Genomic DNA, 10,459 nt, shown 5'->3' with positions numbered 1-10,459 from the left:
AAGTGTGGGGAGAGACGTAAAGAAGACACTAAATTACCTTCAGCTCTTTAAATTATTTCTGCAGATCCTATTACAGGCGAGAAAGGAGAAATGGCTGCAGAACAAATCATATGAATTCCTGTATCCAGCAGTCTGACAGTCCCTTAAAAAAACAGAGAGAGAGAGAGCAAGCAAACACAAGCGTGTGGTAGAAGCAATAAAAGATGCATTTGTGCCCCATTCATCACCATGTCATCTTCAGATGCATGCAGATATTGCTTAGCAGAGGGGGGGACAGGTAAGGATTACCACAGCCCCATGGGCTCTGCTGGGGAGCCCCCCCTTGGCCCTGTCGCTGCTGAGCTCATTGGAGGCAGGACGAGGCCAGGAGGCCCAGCACAGTGCAAATGGCACCAGCCAAGGCATGCTTTTGCATGCTGCCTCTGATCTGGGGGGGGGGGGCACAAAAAATTGAAAGCCCTAAGCTACAGCATCCCCTTATCATCTCATCTGCTTGAGCAGCCATTGCAGAGACCAGTAAGGTAAGAACTCTCCTGCAGCAGGTGCTGTATGCAGGCAAACACAGGGAATCAAGAGGAGGACTAAAGTGTTTCATATAAAGTCCTCAGGACTAATTGCTTCAGCAAATGTAACAGAGCTTGGAGACCTTCCTCCTGCTTCTCATCATCGTGCTTTGGCTGGCAGGGCCCAGCACCCCTCCACATACCTGACCCTGCTACGGAGCGGCAGGCAGGGCCTTCTGCAGTGTGGGAGGACACAGCACGCGATTATAACTGTGTGCTATGGCCCTAAGTGCAGGGAGGGTGCTTGGAAACTGAACGTATTCTCGGGAGTCAGCAGCTGTTGCCTGGGCTTAGCCACAGGAATGAGCGCTCCTTGACCAGCAGCCGGCCTGATCTGACAGCCCCAAGCACTGAGACTGGGCTAGAGATACAGCCACTGGGTTAGTCCCAAAGTGTAAAAGAGGGCAGTGCACGTGCCTAAGCTGTTAGCTAATACACCGCTGCTCTGACACAGAAGCATGCAATGAGTGCATATTAATCCCAAAATACCAGATGTAAAGACTCAGCCTCCATAGACTCAAACTTGCCTGCGGGACACCACTGGTCTCTGGAAAGCCGTGGAGGGGGCAAGGGGGTGCAAAGCCACTGTGATAACGTCCAGAAGAAGGACCTACTCTTCTGCACCAGTTCTTCAAGTCCTTGTGTTTCCAGTAAAGGTCTGTGCATATTTCCAGACTGTGCTGCTAGTACCTCATGGTATTTTAGTGCCTCATGGTATTTTTTTTTTTTTATGAGAGTGATTTACTGCACCTGGGAATTATATTATTTCTCAATGTCATGTCCTGCTTCATGGGACATTGATGCTCTGCCTTGTTCCTTCAGTGATCTCTCAGGTCTTCAGCAGTTTAACTGTATGTCCAGTGCAATAGACAAAGTGATCCACCTTCACCTGCATCTCTTACAATCCCACACTCCCACAATTGCCTTTGGAAAATAATTACAGCACGGAAGCTGATCCTGTTAGATTAAGACAAATTAAGAATCTAATATATAGGTTTGCTGTCAGGTTCTCAGGGTCAGGGGTCGATACAGTATATTGCAATGAGGCTATAGGTTACTCCTGCCCCAATATTTTATCATAATAAACCAAATGGGGATGAAACACCCAGCAGTAGCCCATAAATCTATTAGCTGTGAACTGTCAATGTCCCATATACCAGGGTAATTTGTTAATTCAGAGCTGGGTCTCTTTTTTCACTAGACCTTGTAAACTCCTTTCTGAAACATCAATAAACCATCTGCTTTGACTTGTTAATCAAACGACTTTATTCAGTCCAAAGCAATTTTTTCCTAATAAAAACAGAGTATTTATCTCCATGGCTATAAAAGAGGATTGTTTTCAACTGTTCACTTATAGTTAAGAAGCACATTTAGTTTGGATTGATTTCCAATGCTTCGGTCATATCTTGTCACTTCCCATTTCTTACACACAGCATCTCAGTTTAGCTCCTTAGCAGGGAAAGCACAACCTGACCCAGTGCTGGGAGTGGCACTGGAGGAACATCGGCCAGCAGCAAAAAAGGTCATGGAAATCAAACTTAAAAAAGCTAAACACATGTAGCAGTCCATAGCAATGCCATCTGCAGTGCTCCCAGTCCCCTCTGGCTTTCAAATTGCCCCCAGCTTTCTCCCAGTCTCTAGGCAGACTTCCATGCAGCTGCACCCCTCTGGTCCCTTTGCTCAGGGATGTTCCTATCTCCTCCCCAGCCAGCCCAGGATTTTACTCAGGAAAACCTCCCCGAGCCTCCCATGCCCTCTTGGTGCAAGTACTGCCAATGTTCTCCCAGCAAAAAACGAGGCAAGAGCCCCTCCAGCCACATCTCTGCAGCAGCTGGTGGGGAGCGGTGCTGCAGGAGGGCAGGATGCCGAGGTCTGTGGTGCGCATGAAGAGCTGCGCCCTGGCAGCAGCTCCAGGAGGCCACGGGCAGCGCTCACGTCTGAATTCACGCCTTCATTCCCCTCTCTCAAAAGCATGGGGGTGGGGATGGGAATAGGGGAAATCCATTAGGATGCTGTTACCGAAGCATGCAATTCCCTGGTGCAGCTTAGAGGGGGAGACAATGGGCAGAGGACGTGGGAACAAGGAGAGGATGCATTAGAGAAGGAAAGCACGTGTTTGGTCTGGCCAGTTGTTTTCTTTCCTGCAGCAGTGTGCCACATCTGCAGCAGGAGCTGATGAATTTGAGCAGCCCTCTAGCACCCTGCAGCACAGTCAGAGTGCTCACACAGCCAGATGAGGGCCACAGCCGGCCCAGCCCTGAGCCTCCCCTGCAGCAGGATGGTGCTGGTTCCTGAGCCCTCCTGGGCACCAACACAACGTGGACCAGCCCTGCTGTGCCCACAGGGCGCAGGGAACCCTTTGCAGCAACCCTTCAGGTCCACCATGGTGAACGGAAGGCATTTCATGTGGCTGTGGCCATAACACACAGGCGGAAGCCTGGACCCCTCCTTGGGCATCCCTGTGCTCATGCTTCAGGGCTGAGACAGGCACGGAAGGGCAGCATCCCGCCCCGTCCTTGCACCGGTGCCTGGCTGGCACAGAGGGACATGGACAGGCCCCGGGAGTGCCGAGGACATGAGAGTTTCTTGTCAACGCACATCACTCAGGCACAGCTCGAAGGATTGTTGCTGGTCCCCCAGACCACCGATGCGTGTCAGGCTGGGACACAGAGACCCGTGTCTGCAGCAGCAGGTCCCTCTTCTCTCTGTTGTGCTCAGCACAACCGAGCCGCCTCCCTCTTCCTTCTCTCCCCTCTGCCGCCTGCTCACCCCTCAGCTGCCCTGGCAAGCAGAACCTCCCTCGCGTGGATGGCGCCTGCGCCAGGGGAGGAGCCCCAGGAGGAAGGCTGGGAGGCTGCAGGGACTGCCAGCCCCATGCTGCCCGCTGTGGCACCAGCATGGCTGGAGGGGACCTGCACTCAGCGAGGGCTTTTCTTGAGGGTAGCTATGCACGGAGGCTGCACGCAGCTCAGGGAGGAAAACACCAAGATTCGCTTTGGGCAGAAAATAGTGCAAGCTGGCAGCTGATTTTCTGAGCATAGTTTCTGGTGCTTTCTCTCCAGCAAGTCTGACAGGAGTGGCCTCATGGTGCTTCTCTGCTGCTCTCGCCAAGGAGCCCACCAGCTCCCTGCAGCTTTCCTCTCCTGGCAGCTCCAAGGAAGTGGTGGGAAGCCCTCTTCCTGATCCTAACCAGAGCCCTCCCTGTCAAGTGCCTTCCGCTGCAGACTGAGAAGTCGCAGATCTTCCGCCTGACGCCTCCCTCGCGAGTGCCTTGTACTGAGCACGGGAGGCATTTTCTGTGAGCGCGAGGTCAGAGCGGCGGCCCTGGCTGAGTGCACGGCCTGCCACTATCACTGGGGTAGCCTCGTCCCCTCGCCCGGCCGGGCCTGCACGTGCTGTCCTGGGGCACAGGCTGTCCCTCTGCGCCCCACGCCACAGGGCCGTGCTGGAACCACTACAGCTGCCTTGCCTGGCCCTCACCCAGGGCCACACAGCGCTGGTGCCCAGGCACCGCCCTTCAATGTGCCACCCAAGGCATGAGGGGTGTCCTTGCGGCGTGGCGCCAGGGCCGCCGCACTGCTGGGGGCTCCCACACTGCCACAGCTGTCCCGCAACCCAGAGCACTGTGTGGCCCTGGGGATGCCAGCACCAGCACCCACGGCCCCAGCAGCGGGAGGGACGCAGACTTTACAGAAGGCTGCAAGAGGAGAGGGAAGGCAGGCCATGGCCATGGCTGGCTCACCCAGGGCCGGGGCGGCTGTGGGCGCTGGGCCCCCCGCAGCACGCTGGGTCATGGCTGCGGCTCTGCACCAGCCGCATGCTCTCCCCGGGTTGTGCAAATCAGGAGCCCCCCAGCTCCAATCGGAGCACCCCGTGGGGGGGAAGGGGCAGAGAAACAAAGTCATTTATATAATGTGTCTCCCTGCTGAGCCCCCTAATGGCTGGCGCTTTTGTTCTGCAGTGGCTGCCTGTCTGTGATGGGCAGGAAGCCGCAGTCTCCCTTTGTTCCACGGCCTTATTCAGCAATTTAGATCCATCATAAAAATCAAATATGCATGTTGCAATCGCCTTGCCTACAACAGCTTCAATTTTCGCCTTCTTTAATTTGAACTCCATGGGAGAAAGAGGCAGAGCCAGGGAGCAAGGGGCAGCAGGAGATGCGCTTTGTGTTTTTGTTCAGCGGACTGTCAAAATAAGGAGTAATGAAAATACAGAATTTTTATCTTTTCCTCTTTACTTACAAAACTAGGTAGAAGTCTTTAATAAAGCTCCCTAGTAGAAGGATGGCCTGTTTTGGGAGCAGCCTGCATGTCCCCCCATCCTGGGCACGACGAGCTCAGCGGGGCTGGCAGGCAAGGGCTGTGACTGTGGCTGGGGCTGGTGACAAAGCTGCCAGGACACACGTGGCCGAGTCAATGTGCCATGTCTCTCTGCTCGCAGGGACATTTTTCTCTTTCCAGAATAACGAGGTGTTCCTCCATTGCTGAAAGCAAACTTATATCCTTAAAAAAATTGCTGGCACCTCTGAGTACTGCTTTGCTGGGTGCTGGTGATTTTGCTTCCACGACACTGGCAGGGGTGGCTGTGTATCAAGGCGCTCGCCTGGCCCCATCTCAGAGGAGTGCGTACCCACGCTGGTGGCAGGCCTAGGACCGACCTCCCCAGGGCCCAGCAGCAGCTGGAGAGGACAGGCTGCTTTGCCTGGACGCAGGCTGGAGGGAACCCCACTGCCACGGCTGACTGGGTATGGTGATGTCTGGCAGTGTTGCAGTGTTGGGGTTGGCACTAGTGGCTCAGGGGGCTGGGAGGTGTGCACTGTGTGCATGACTGTGTGGGCTTGTGCACGTGTGTGCCTGGCCAGGCCGGTAGCAGTTTGGTAGTGAATCCCTTCCCCCATGCTGAGAAAAGGCCCTTTTTTGCTGTGACAATTCAATATAATTGAAAGTTTGCTTAGGAAAGAGAGTCTTTTTAACTGAACATGCTCACAGCTGAATCGATATGAATTATACGGCGCAGAAGATGCCTAGGGTATTAAAACATTAATTAAGTAACATCATGCTACCATCTAACCAACAGCACAATACCATTTATAGGTACCGCTATCTTTTCTCTGGGGCGCAGTGTGAAGTCTCTCTTCCACCACCGCAGAGGCCGCAGGAGAGCTGGAGCTCCGCCGGCAGCAGCTCCTCCGCAGCTTGGGCTCCCTCGGGGGGGCTGCATCTGCCTGCGGCCAGTGGAGACGGGGGCACAGCGGGGTGCCCCCAGCTCAGGCTTTGCCTGTAGTTTCTGCGCTGCGCCCACGCCCCACTGGTGGTAGGGGAGGGCGTCCTTGTCCCACCAGGGGCCAAGCATGGATACAGTGGGGACGAGCTGCTGGGGCCAGTGCTGTGCAGCCTGGCGGGGAGCCACGTCCTTGGCCAGGGATGGTGGCAGCACCTTGGCACTGAGCTGCCCTGGGAGAGCCCATGCAGCGGTTGCTGGATTAGCTCACCGCATCAGCCTGGGGAAGTAACGCACCGATTCTGCAATATACCAAAATAGAAAGTCATTGGAGTGAAATCAGTGTCTTCACCACATCCCCTCTGGCAGAGCGTTAATTAAAATGACTCTCTAGTGCTTTAGATCATCAGGTGTACATTGTTAACGAGCTTGGAGGAGAGAACGGGCTCCACATTTGTAGTTTAAGTACTGATGGAGTTAACCCTTCACCACTGCTGGCACAGCCTAAGCCTGGTGGCAGTTTCTCAGAGCATCTGTCTGCGTTAGACAAGCCAGCTTTCTTAGCAGACTTCCCATGTCATTTAGCAAAGAGGTTAATGCAGGACCCTGCTCAGTTTGGCAGGGACCTGGCTGCAGAAGTGACATGGCCAGATCTGCTGCTCTTGGGAGAGACGGGGGGGGGGGTGGGGTGGGGTGGGGTGGGGTGCCCATGCTGCCCGTGGGCTGCTGTGACAGTGAGGGCTGCAGGACCAGTCCCTCTCTGTCCGTCCGTCCCCCTCCCCATGCTCCTGTCATGCAGCGGGTGCCAGGCTCCTGCAGCAAAGGCAGGCACTTCCTCATGATCTCGCCGGGAGTTGGCAGGGTTTGGGGATTTCTTTTGGTCTTGCTCGAGTCCCAGGGATCAGCCTCTTTATGTCCAAGACACACCTACAAATGCAGCCCTTCTGTCACTTGGTGGCACTGAGATTTGTCCTTGCTGCCTCACCTGGAGCCTGGGTCCATGGTGGGGACTGCCCAGGCCACTTCCCCAGCACAGCTGAGCCCTGTGCAGATGGCAAAGTCCCCTCTTATCCTCTGTGAATAACAGCAAACCGCAAGCTGTACTGGAAGGTGGAAACATCCTCCAGACAGCAACTCTGCTCAAAACCCATCTGCAATATTTTTGTCTTGAGTAGACAAGTGATCATTTTTCTGTTTTTATTATTATTATTATTTTTTCTTTTGGCCTGTAAGAGTGTACTAGTAAGAGCTAAGTCTCTTTCTTGTCTTTAAGGTGATGGCAGTGAATGTTATTAAAAAAAATCACTCCCAGTCTCCTCTTACCAGAATCACAGCATGGAAAAACCTTTTTATTTCTGTCAGAGGTTTGCACAATTTCAGCTGATGCACTACTCTAAACAGATAGGCACTCGCAGCGCTTTTTAGTTTGCAGCTTGTGCAGCTACTAGCCATTTACACCTTTCTGAGCATTAGAGAGATGCTTTCTCAAGCATAGCTGTTTTAAACTGGAATTCAGCCTAGGAATAAATAGCAATGTTACATAATAAACTTACAAAACTGCAGGTCTCTGTACAACACTGAAGTCATTAACGCGGTACAGTGCAAACACCAGTGGAAGGGTAGTGCTGGTTCCTGCTGCAGTCCCATCTGTTTGTAGAAAATGCAGAATGGATTTTTTCCATTAGAAAACAACAACAACAAAACAAATCAAAAACCCCACAACAAATCAGCTAGGAGGCCATCCAGATCCACACCTGTTTAGGCACACAGCAGAGAGGAAATGCAATGCCTGAGCCTGGGACAAGACCAGGCAGCCCGGTGGCGGAGAGGAGCAGACCCTGCACCAGCGGTTTGGCTGCAGCCTGCAGGGATGGGAAACTGTGGCTAGGAGTCAGGGGGCTCAGCTTTCCCTTGGGCAGGGAGGAGTGGAGGAACCTCTGCACCTGAACACCCCCCCTCTGCTCACTGTCTGCTCTTTGAATTTTTTTGGTTTGCAGCCGTATCACTGCTAAATGCCTGGGCTCAGTGCTTTTGTACCTGGGCTGAGCCTGGCGATAAATCCCAATAAATGCAGCCTGCCTGTACCACACCAGACCTGTTCTTCCCAAAACACACTTAGGTTTTGTTCAGAAGGTTTGCACACCTCCAGCTCTGCAGCCATTATCTCCGCTTTCTTGCTGCTTCTCCCAAAGCAAGCCCCGACGTGTGGCCACGCACCTCTAACAACCAGCAGCTCTCCATCAAGCAAACAGCTGGCAGGTGGGCATGGCTGAGGGAACTGCTGCTCCCTTTTACCTGCTGAAGTGCAAAAACCCCTTCAGGTGTCAGCTGCGGTGCTGTGCACCAGCCAAGGAAAGAAGATGCATGAGTTGTCCATCTTGTGACACCAGAGGAAAAAAAAAAATGGATTTTGCTCAATCTAAGAAGAGCAGGCACTGGGCAGAGCCCAGCCCCGCCACATTCGGGGAAGGCCGTGCAGAGGCCCAGTATCCTGGCGAGGGAGGCGAGCTGTGTCCGGCTGTGAGCTTGCATGCGCAGGTACCCTGTGCGCTTGAAGCGTGCCTCATTCATTGTTGAGCCTTGGAATTTTTCACAATAAAACTGTCTAAAGCTGAAGTGTAAATACATTATTTTCTGGCCTGCACTGGAACATTTAAAATGGTGTCTGACTGATGTCAGTTATTAAAAGCAGTTGATAAAAACATCCAGTTGTCTTGGACAAATCTGTCATGTTTCAACATAGAAATGGCACTCTTCATTAAAAAAACATACACTTTCCTTCTTCCCCCCCCGAATAAAAAACACAACAAAGCCCAACTAAGAACTTTTTTTTTTTTTTAACAAATATGAGGCTAGCTAACAAATATGCACACTTCATAACTTGATTTGTGGAAGAGATATTTGGCTTGCTAGATTGTGTCTCCTGAAGTACTGCAGCTCCATATGCCAGAAACGTAGGCTATCCTCAAAGAGCCCTGTGCACTTACTAATGGAAAACCCAGCCAAGCTCTTCTATCGGGCTTCTGAAGGGAAATTATTTGACAAGGAAAAAATGTGCAAACAACATTGAGCCATTACACAAAGCTACAAAAGCCCCAAAGGCTGCCCACCACACCATCAGGATGATTTTGTTGCAGTTGATGGCTTTGGGGTGCTGAGCTGAAGGGCACATTCACGTGCACTTGCTCTTGCTGTCTCAGAGCCTGGAGGAGCGGCACCTCCTCCTCCCAGGGTGCGTGCTTGGGCTAAGTCCTGGATGACTTGGTTAGGCTAGACCGTACTACCAGGAGTCACTGGGGGCTTGACAATTTTGACCTGCTTTATTTCATAATTCATGTATTTTTGGAGCCCGAATCAGTACTTTTTTTTTTTTTTTTTTTTTTCATTTTCTTTTTCATGAAGGCGCATCAGCAACCCTATTATTGAACTTAGTGGCTTGCAAGTCAGTGTTCTGACCTCACTAATTAAAGAATGCCCCCATGTCCTCACTAGCTGCAAGATTTCTTCCCTACAACCTCCTTGCTCTGGCTGAGCTGCACTCCGCAGCTCCGGGCTCCTGCTCCCCCAGGCAGAGGAAGCCCCTTGCTGCGAAGGCAGCAGCAGACCATCCAAGGACACCCACACTAAACAGACTTCTCATCCCACCTGATTTTTTTTTTTTAATTATTTATTGCTGCAGTTATAAATTAGAGATGAATGGTAGCCCCTGAGGTTCTCTCTTGGATGTGGCCCTTACTAATGAATTTCAAACATTTTCTGCTGCAAGGGGCAAATTTTGGTAAAAGAAATGTGCTTTTAACAGTCGGCAGTTTCAAAAGTGTTTGTCCCTGCTCAAGCTCTGCTCTGGAGATAGACGTACCACAAGCAAAGGTAGGAGCAGTGAATCAGCTACTCACCTTTCTTACCTTCGTCTCCTTTTGGTTTAATCAGTAGAAGACAGATGGCGATTCTAGTTCACTTCTAGTTCACAGGTTTCAAGATGACCTCAATTCCTGTGGGCATCATGCTTTCCCTTTAACCATTAATTACAGCAGTATGCCCAGAATTCTTACACAATCACTTAGTAAAATTGAATGCACTTATAATGTCGTTTTCATACACAATGCATCCCAAATCCGTAATATGAATTACGCTATTTGGCTCATTACTTCCACGTTAACATTAATTCACAGCATCAGCCCAAGCACGTCCACATGGGCGGGCCCTCGGACACCCAGGCGCTTCGGGAAGAAAGCGGATGCGCGTGTGCCTGTGCGTGTGCCGGCGCGGCACGAGGGCTTGTGCACACGCACACGTGGCTCCGTGCGAGCACCCGTCCGTCGGCGTGGGTGTGCGGCCTCAGGTGGACGCACGAGTCCCGCCGTGCCGCGCGCCGCTCACCCACCCGACGCGGACCCTGCACCGCACAAGCGGGGACATTGGAGACGAGAGCTTTTGCTCATTTTTTTTTTTTAATGTATCACAATGAGCAGGAAACATACGTGATGAAATATTTCCAAAGGAGTATATTCAATTACCATCTACAGTCAACTCAACTATGACAACAAAGTCTTTTGTGACAAATCTTTTTAAAGTTTTGAAAGTTCCATGTGGTTTCTGTTTCTGTTAGTCTCCATGTATTTTGGTACAGTTCGAGATCAGCATTGTTACAGTAACAAAAAAAGCTAACAAGACTA

At 51.8% G+C, this 10,459-nt stretch overlaps 1 long non-coding RNA gene across 1 annotated transcript; it reads right to left on the bottom strand.

Annotated features, from left to right (window-relative positions):
- Positions 1-450: 450 nt before the first annotated feature.
- LOC310905488 lies at positions 451-7,812 on the bottom strand. The gene is made up of 3 exons (XR_014589061.1): positions 7,538-7,812; positions 7,337-7,430; positions 451-6,085 (listed from the first exon to the last, which is right to left on the bottom strand). It is a non-coding gene; the product is annotated as an uncharacterized lncRNA (long non-coding RNA).
- Positions 7,813-10,459: the final 2,647 nt, after the last annotated feature.

The sequence above is a fragment of the Anser anser genome (assembly GCF_964211835.1).
Source record: "Anser anser genome assembly, chromosome: 11".
NCBI classification, from domain to species: Eukaryota; Metazoa; Chordata; class Aves; order Anseriformes; family Anatidae; genus Anser; species Anser anser.
The sequence above is the reverse complement of the archived record's forward strand: the minus strand, read 5'-3'. Positions and strand labels throughout refer to the sequence as shown.